This window comes from Galeopterus variegatus, unplaced genomic scaffold (genome assembly GCF_000696425.1).
Source record: "Galeopterus variegatus unplaced genomic scaffold, G_variegatus-3.0.2 Scaffold3821, whole genome shotgun sequence".
Classification (NCBI taxonomy): domain Eukaryota; kingdom Metazoa; phylum Chordata; class Mammalia; order Dermoptera; family Cynocephalidae; genus Galeopterus; species Galeopterus variegatus.
This window is the reverse complement of record NW_007729932.1, coordinates 161,878-169,875: the sequence shown is the minus strand read 5'-3', so window position 1 is coordinate 169,875 and position 7,998 is coordinate 161,878. Positions and strand designations below refer to the sequence as shown.

The 7,998-nt window shown below is 46.7% G+C and overlaps 1 protein-coding gene across 1 annotated transcript in view; it reads left to right on the top strand.

Moving 5' to 3' along the window:
* Window positions 1-7,998, top strand: part of GP6 (glycoprotein VI (platelet)) — a 26,387-nt gene that overhangs the window by 10,800 nt on the left and 7,589 nt on the right. The window lies entirely within an intron of this gene.

The window sequence follows — 7,998 nt, the reverse complement described above, 5'->3', positions numbered from 1 at the left end:
TTGGTGTTGTCAGCACCACGCTCAGCCAGTGAGCAAACCGGCCATCCCTATATAGGATCCGAACCCGCAGCCTTGGTGTTATCAGCACCGCACTCTACCGAGTGAGCCATGGGCCGGCCCTTAAAATTTATTTTTAATTGACACATAATAATTGTGTATATTTATGGGGTACAAAGTGATGTTTTGATCAATGTATACACTGTGGAAGGATTCAGTCAATCTAATTAACATATCCATCACCCCACCAACATCATTTCTTTGTGGTAAGGAGGTTAAAAATCTATTCTTTGAGCAATTTTGAAAAATACAATGCATTATTAACTGTGGCCACCATGCGGTGCAACAGATCACTGACACTTATTCCTCCAGTCTGACTGAAGTTCTGTATCCTTTGATCAACACCTGCCCGTTCTTCCTCCCACCCCCAGTCGCTGGTAACCACTTTCTACTCTGTTTCTATGAGATCAACGTTTTTAGATTCCAGGTATAAGTGAGATCATGTGGTATTTGTTTTTCTGTCTGGATTATTTCACTTAACATAATGTCCTCCAGGTTTATACATATTGTTGCAAATAAGAGAATTTCTTTCTTTTTTTTTTAAGACTGTACAGCATTCCATTGTATTTTCTTTAACTGTTCAGCCATAAGTGGACACGTGCTTTTCTATTGTAGTACTCAGAGGTTTTTTTTTTTTTTTTGAATCTTGATCTCCTTTCCGATCCCACACTCTCTATCACAGATTCAAAACCCACCCATGATCTGACAGCTTCTCAGCATCTCCTTTGCTCCGCCATCCATAGTCTGTAACTGGATTATTCCAGCAGCCTCCAAACGGGTCTTCTTGCCGCCACTTTTACCTCCTTTAGACTATTCTCAAATCGACAGCAAGAAGAATGCTTTTAATCTAATTTAATCAGCACACTTTATATTAAAAAAACCATAACACCACTCTGTACTCCATAAATATATACAACTATAATTGGTTGAGATATAATTTAAAAAATAGATAAATAAAAAAGTTTTTAAATTAGGTGATTTTGTGGTTTGGCTCAAAGTCAGGCAGCAGCTCTCATCTAACTCCTCTCCAAAGCCCCCAAGTTTCTGATGGCTCATGTCACCTCACTCCGCCTTGTTTGCCCTGCCCGAGATGCACTGGGCATCTTGCTCTGCACGGCCACACAGGCTCACTGCTTCCTCGGGGACTTGGCACTTGCTGGGATGCTTCCCTCCAGGTCCTCATTGTTCATTCAATTACCTCCTTCAGATCTTGGATTGAAAGTCACCTTCCAACCACTGTCATGCACTCTAGCCACCTTCTTTACTAATTTTTCTGCACAGCATCTCCACCGTCTATTATGCATGCCTTGTACTGATTTATGATGTTTGTCATCTGTCTTCTTCCGCTCCCTCTAGAATGTAAACAGCAGAAAGACAGACATTTTGGTCTGACTTCTTTTTTGCTGTATGCCCAGCACCAATAACAGTTCCTGGCATATAGTAGGTGCTTAACAAATACTTGATAAATGTATGAATTATTCTTTTTTTTTCCTTTTTGTCTTTTTTTACTGACTGGTAACGGGATCGCAAACCTCGGTGTCACGCCCGTACTGGGGACCGGCAATGGGATCGCAACCCTTGGTGTTGCGCCCGCAGCGCGCTCAGCCAGTGAGCGGGAACCGGTCTCCACATGGGATCCGAACCCTCGGCGGGAGTGCCACCACGCTCCCAAGCGGCGCACTCTCCAGTGCGCCACCAGGCCGGCCCTAAATGTATGAATTATTCTACTCAGGCACCCTTATTTTTTTTTTAACAGCTTTATAGAGGTATAACTTACATACCATAAAATTCACCCAATGACTTTTCATAAATGCACAGAGTTGTGCAACCATCATCACGATTCAGTTTTAGAACATTTCCATCACCCTGGAAAGATCCCTCATTCTCATTTGCAGTTACTCCCCATCCCCACTTCTAACTCCAGGCAACCACTAATCTTTCTTCTGTCTCTATAGATTTGCCTTTTTTTTGGTTCCTATTCATTTATTGATTGAACATATTTAAAGAGTGCCTTTGCTGTGGCTGGTGCTGTTGAAGGCTGATTGAAACTTCCTCTTAATATATGATATCTTTTTCCTTACACACACACATCTCTGTGTGTGCACACACACAGACCCACACTTATTAGTAAAGCAAACAGTATTTAGCCAAAGTTGCATCCAACATCTGTATAACTGTTCCTGTGATAAACACTATGGATTGCAAGTACACAGTGCTGTTAGAACCTAGAAGGAGAGGCAGTCCAGGAAGGCTTTTCCGAGGAAGCAATGTTTGATCTAGATCTTAGGGCAGAGTAAGAGTTAATTAGATAGGTGGAGTAGGTGGGATAGGCTGCAGGTGGATGGAATCGTATGAGAAAATGCCCTGTGGTAGGATGGAGATAGGCAGATTGGTGTAGTGTGGCTGGAGGGTCAGGAAATGGAAATGGACCGTGCTTTGTTTCTTAGATACCCTCTCTCCTCCCACATTGTGATGACTGCCCTTTCCCCAAACTGTCTCGTGGTTCCTGCCTCTACATTTACTTCCCTGGAGACAAGAGACAGTTTTGCTCTCAGGGACAAAGTGAGGGTGTTGGTCAGAGTGAAAGAGTCCGGGTAAGGGTCACTGATTCTGAAGGGCTTGTATCCTCCTCCCACAAAGAATTCAGTGACCTTTTGATTGGTGAAGGCCTGCACGTGTTCCTGTAAGAAACTAGAGAAGCACTAAAAGAGGCAGGGACCAAGAAGAAAGATATGTCCCATCATGGTTAGGGGTCCAACGTGTTTTGTCCCGAAGTCCTCCCCCATTGCTATAGCCTAGGTGAGTGGTTTGGGTGAAGCAGAAATATTTTTGTCAGGGATGGGGCACTGGATTCCAGCAGAATCCCCTTTGGAAAGAGCTATCCAGTAGTTTTTACCCCCATAAGAACATGATGTGGCAGTTGTCTGGTCATAGCATGTTGCGGGAACGTATGTCACAGATGTGAATATGTCCTGTAGGGTTCCCTCAAAGATTCTGGGTGGCAGACCTGGGAGGTTGGAAAGTGTCCTTCCACCCACCAAAACCTTGGTTGTACATTGTGAACAGGTTGTGGCATATGTCTCTGTTAGGAAAAGAAGCAGGAGGAAGAGAAAAGGCAAGCGTTCAGGTGCTGAGAGGTTGAGAGGGGGCATAGTAGGTAAAAGGAGTAGAGGGTGACCTCGTCAGGGGTGTAATTGCAGAGGGCACCCTGCCAGGCTGATTCAGTTACCCACTCAAGGCTGTCTTCAACACCAGAGGCGGTGGGTTGGGACCCGTCTTGGAGCAGCTCCTGTGGGAAGGACGTGAAGTGGGCCTGCAGGAGTGACAGGATAATCACTGGGGGAAAGATCATCCTACTTCTGGGATTGGGGGAAGAGTGCAGGTCCTGGAGATTTTCAACTTTGTGGGTCCTAAAATGGACAAAGTATAAGGAGATGTTGGGTTGGGGGTTGAGCAGAGGGACCCCTCTGGCTTGGTGTTAACAGATTCTTTGGGTAAAGTCTCAGGTGCTAGTTTTACCAAGGATAAGTGATACCAAGGGGCCTTTCCTAGTAGCTTTACTGCCATGGGGGTGGTGAGAAGTACTGTATAAGGCCCTTCCCAACATGGTAAGAAGGGCTTTGGGATTCGGGTTTTAATATACACTTGCTGTCCTGGGCTCAGTTTAAAGTCTGAGGCAGTGGTGGGGAAAGGATGAGGTAATAGAAGGTTGGCCTGTTCAGTGGTGGGGAAAGGATGAGGTAATAGAAGGTTGGCCTGTTCCCTAAGAAGATCCCTAATGAGTGAAAGAGTAGGGAAGATACTGGCCTAAGGTGATGAGCTGGAAGGGAGAGGTGTGACAGTGAAGGGTCTACCATACATAAGCTCAGAGGGGCTGAGGCCTGTGGGCTTGTGGGGGGCAGCTCGCAAGCGAGTGCTAGAGGGGGAAGTTGGGTCCAAGGGAGGTGAAACTCCATGGACAGCTTGGTAAGGTGTGTTTTTATGAGGTGATTGGCTTTTTCTACTTTGCCTGATGACTGAGGCTGGTGTAGCTTAGGCTGCATGATAAGGTGTGGAGAAATGTGTGGAAAGAGATTGAGAAAGAGGTCTAAAGCCTCCATGCAATGATGTTCTAAGGGTCATGAGTGTTTTGGGGTGAGAGTGGCTGGATTTAGGGGAGGGCAAGGTTTGAAGGAAAACTGGGAATTCTCAATGAAAGTAAGGTGAATAAGTTGTAGGTGGGAAGGGGAGAGAATTGACTTGGCCTTATGGCTGAGAAGGTCTTGAAGATGATGGGGGAACAGATGACTGTTGTCCAAAAGTTAGTTTAGAGTTTTCTTGTGCTAAAAGGGTGGCTGCTGCCAAGGTCTGTAAACAAGGGGCCCATCCTCAGGCTGTGGTGTCTAGTTGTTTAGAGAGGTATGCAACTGGGGAGAAAACATCTCCTGCCTCTTGTCCCAGGGCCCGACTGCCAGTCCTTGGGTCTTGGTGATGCATAAAACAAAGGATGAGATAAATTTGGAGAGAAAGAGCTGGGGCTGTGAGAAGAGCAGTTTTTAATCACTGGAAGGGAGAACGAATGGGCTTTGTGGGATCTAAAGGAATGGCAGGATCCCCTTTATGGCTGGCTGTAAAATGGTTTTACTAGCACGCCAAAGTTAGGAATCCATAGGCGCAGATCCCCTGCAAGCCCCAAGAAAGAAAGGATTTTACCCTCTGTGGTAGGAGTAGGGAGTTCAGAAGTTAGACTCTTGTGATCCACCATTATTTCTCTGGTGTTGGGGTGAGATGGACTCCCAAATAGGTAACTGAAGGAGAAGAAATTTGGGCCTTGCTGGGGGACACTCGATATCCCCTGGAGGCCAGGAAATTAAGGAGAGCAACAGTGTGGGCCTGTGAATCCTCATGGGGGGGGTTACAAAGGAAGAGATCATCCACATATTGTATTAAAGTGCTAGATGTTGGAGGAAGTTCAGATAAGTCTTGAGCTAAGGTCTGGTGGAAGAAGTGGGGGCTATCCCAAAACCCCTGAGGTAGTACTGTCCAGGTGAGTTGTTGGGAATGACACGTATCAGGATCAGTCCAAGTGAAGGTGAACACGTTTTGACAGGATGGGTGTAAAGGGATAGGAAAAAGGCATCTTTGAGGTCAAGTACAGAGAAGAAATGGGTTGCTGTTGGGATTGTGGGTGGAAGAGTATATTGGTTAGAAATGTTTGGGGTTATGGGTAAAATGGCTGCATTAATAGCCCTGAGGTCTTGAACTAAATGGTATGACCCATTAGGCCTTATAAAGATGGGTGTATTAAAAGAGGCCATAAGAGATGAGAAGAAAGGAGTTTGTGTATGATGGGTTTTAAGCCTATTAGGTGTTTGTTAGCAATGGGGTATTGTGGGACATTAGGGAACAAAGAGGGGTTCTACAACTTACCAAGGATAGGGGAATGGTGTGTAGCAATGGAGGGAGAAGAAGTGTCCCATACTAGGGATTAACCTTGTCCGAGGGAAAGGGGAAGGTGGAAGCCTCAGGGGCCAGGTCTGGGGCAGCCTGTAACAGGAGTACTGTAGCTGGAGTTAAAAGTATTTAGGGAAAGAGTAGCTTTGAATTTGAAAAGAATGTCCCATCCCAGTAAGGGAGCTGGGCATTGAGGCATTATTAAAAATTTTGTGTGTGAATAGGGTGTGATGTAGGGTGTAGGAAAGCAGTTGAGTGATCTGTCGGTGGTATTCTGATCCCATAACCCCTACTATTGTGATAGAGGATGGGGTTGTTGGTCCTGTATAATCAGGAAGGGTAGAGTAAGTGGCCCCTGTATTGAAGACAAAAGAGATCAGCTTACCCGCTGCGAAGAGAGTTACCCTGGGCTCACGTGTGGTGATCTCTGTGGGGGCCTCAGGCCCTGGGCATTGTCAGTCCTCCTCCTGGGTGAATCCAAGAAGTTCTGGTAAGGATGGCCATGAAGCCAAAGGTTGTGGGTTGAGGACTAGGCGACTCCCTCTCTGATGAGTGAAACAGTCAATCTCCCACTGACCTGGCTGTTTGCAGTGAGGACAGGGCCCAGAGAGGGCCTGGGGTCAGGACAGGCCCATACCCAGTGGCCTGCTTGACTGCATTTGAAGCAGTTTCCAGGTGGCTTGACCCTAGAGGCAGCTGACTTTGGAGTATGTGAACCATGGATAGCATTAGCCAGGAGCTGGTATTTGGCCTGATCTCTTTTGTAATAATCTTTCTTCCCCTCCTCCTGTCTATTGTTAGAAACCTTGAGAGCAGCATTGAGGAGGTCTCCTTGGGTCATATTTGGACCATCCTCAAGTTTTTTTAGTTTTTTCTGAATGTCAGGGGCTGATTGGGTAATGAAATGAGAGTGTAAGAGAGCCATGCCTGCAGGGGAGTTTGGGTCTATACATGTGTATTTATGTAAAGCCTCAGAGAGGTGGGTTGGGAATTTGCTGGGATTTTCAGTGGATCTCTTTGTGATTTCTCTAAGCTTGTCATAATTGACTGACTTGTGAGTAGCCTTTTGGAGGCCATAAATCAAGTATGTGATTATGTTATCCTGCAGATCCTGATCCCCGTGGCTGGCCTGGTAGTCCCAATTTGGGTCTATGTGAGGTACGGCAATGGCTTCCACAGGCTGCCTATTATTTTGGGCATGTACCTTGTCTGCCTGTTGTTGGGCCGTTATCCAGACCTGCTCTCTGTCCTTGGGGAACAAAGTAGTAGTGAGAATCATAAAAATATCCTGTCAGGTGAGATCATAAGACTGGGTGAGATATGTGACTTCCTTAAGATATGTGTCTGGGTCGGACTGGAAAGATCCCAGTCATTTTCAATTTGGGAGAGATCGGAAAGAGGAAAGGGGATATGGACCCAGACAATTCCCTCTGTCCCAGCCACTTCACAGAGTGGGTATAAAGGAGCCGGAGCTGAGGCGGGGTTAGCACCTGATGGGGGGGGTGAGGAGGGGTTGGGTGGCTGAGGGCAAGTGTCTTGAGACCAGGTGTGGGGAAGAGAGAGAAAAGGTGGAGGGGCTGGTGAAGGATCTGGAGTGTAAGGAGGTGGTCAGGGAGCAGAGTGGTCTGATGGATCAAAAGATTGATCCAAGTCTGGAAGGGGAGGTCAGGCATGAGGTAGGAGAATTTGAGATGTAGGACAGTTTTGACAGAAAGATGGATGTGATCAGAGATAGAAGAAGGCTTGAACATAAGGAATCTCTCCAGCTTGCTGCTTTGATGACAAAAGTTGTCTAGGTCTCTGAGAGTATCCAAATCGAGAGTGCCATCTTCTGGCTGCTGGGATCCATTGTCTAGTTTGGATTTAGGCCAAACCTGATTGTAGTAGAAAATGAGGCATTCGGGTTTTAATGTCTCCCTGAAGACCAAGAGGTTGGCCAGGAGACGGCCTGGAGGCGTAGAGCGTGGAGGTTTGGATTGTGAGGATCCCATTGAAGGGTGAGAAAGGAAATGGGCAGTCCTAGTTAAAGAAGAGTGCCAACAAGGTGTGTTCTTGTTGTTGTACACCTTCTTTTGCAATTGCAGTAGTGAGAGGAGCCACTGACCAGCTAGAGGAGCATCCTCCAATACCTGGGGGCATGAGAGGGGTTCCGTTGCCCAGGTGCCTGGGCTTCATAGCAAGTAGACAGTAGCCATAGAGACTAGTCAGGGGAACCCGTAGAAGTAGGACAGACCCACTGACTCACCCTGAATTGAGGCCGATGTTGGATGCGTTGGTCTGAAATGGCAAAAGGAGAGAGTCCTGGAGGCATCCAGTTTGGCAGGTCCAGGAAGGGTGGCCAGGAGGGCCAATCAACCCAAGAGAGGGGATCATCTGAGGGTCCTGGCCAGGACCCTTCCCAGGTTTCGGCACCGTAATGAAAGAAAGTGAGCAGAAAAGCTGGGTACTGATCAAGCTTTATTAAAGGAAGAAAATCTGCTGGGCTGTGCTCAAAATGGAGGACAGCAC